Below are 1194 nucleotides of genomic sequence, written 5' to 3'. Positions count from 1 at the left end.
GCTGAAGCCCAAAAAGCCAACATTTATTTCTGCTTTTCTGAATGGCAGAAAACTGAGTTGCCTAGAATCTCTTCTGAGAAAAAGATACGTAGGCTGTCTTCTCCATTTGCACATTTTTCATGCTTTTAAATTTGTTCTTTTTAAAAACTATATTAATAATAACAGAGCATGTCAGCTCATCATTCATTCTCTGTAAGCTACTTTTAAAATCAAGCTTTATATTTTAGCATGATATTCTGAAAATCTTTCCTAGTAGAATGATTATTTAACCATATTCTCCAATTTTTACATTTACAAAAATCATTACTGGGCAATTCCTCTCTTTGCATATGCAGAAATCCATTGTAAAATAAAATTTAAAAAAATGCTTTTTGCTTTGAATCTGATTTTTCAAGAATGTTAACATTTAAGAATTTTGAAAGTTAAATAATAAAATATTTTTCATTTTGGCTACTAAAGGTGCCCAAAATTTCCTAAAAAGGGCTCAGGAGATTTTTGACTCAGCCAAAGTCAAATCAGAATCTTGCCTGATTTAGCCTTAAACTGACAGAAATGCTACCTAAAGCTGATCCAAAACAAAATGCTGCTGTATTTGTATCTCTTTCCTATTAAAAGCTAAGACTAGTCAGAACAATTTGCTATTCATGTTATTGTTGTTTCAGGGGATTTTGATGGTGCCTTCTGTAATCTTATTCCACAAAAGCAAGAGCTGGTTGTATTCATATGTCTTTGAAATTTCATGTTTTATTTATGTTATTTGTGTATTATACTTCTGGGCTACTGTGATATCAGCCCTTGGGAAAATTAAACCCTTTTGCTGAACAGACTCCAAAATAGGTTTGGAAAGGAATACCACAATCCATGTTTACTGAAATATCACCCTTATTACTTTTTTCCATTATTAGTAGGATCAGTGATGGATTTGGCTGCATCTGGAGCAAGGATTTCTTTCTAATTTAAAGAATGATAAACAAGGGGAAGATAAACAGCTATGCAGTAGTACAAGGTAACGTGTTTTTTTGCCATTTTTGGCATTAGTTTAACCATTGCCAATATGGTGAACGGAGGGGGTCAGGCAACTGTCAGCAAGGAACAGATGGACTAAACAGCAGTAGAACATTTTAAACAGTTTAGAAGATTATTACAAAAGTCAAAGGGTCTACAGAGAAGTATTGGGGAGCAGGGAAAAAAACA

Source organism: Chaetura pelagica, unplaced genomic scaffold (genome assembly GCF_000747805.2).
Source record: "Chaetura pelagica isolate M959 unplaced genomic scaffold, ChaPel_1.0 scaffold109, whole genome shotgun sequence".
NCBI lineage: Eukaryota > Metazoa > Chordata > Aves > Apodiformes > Apodidae > Chaetura > Chaetura pelagica.
Note: the sequence above shows the minus strand (reverse complement) of the source record.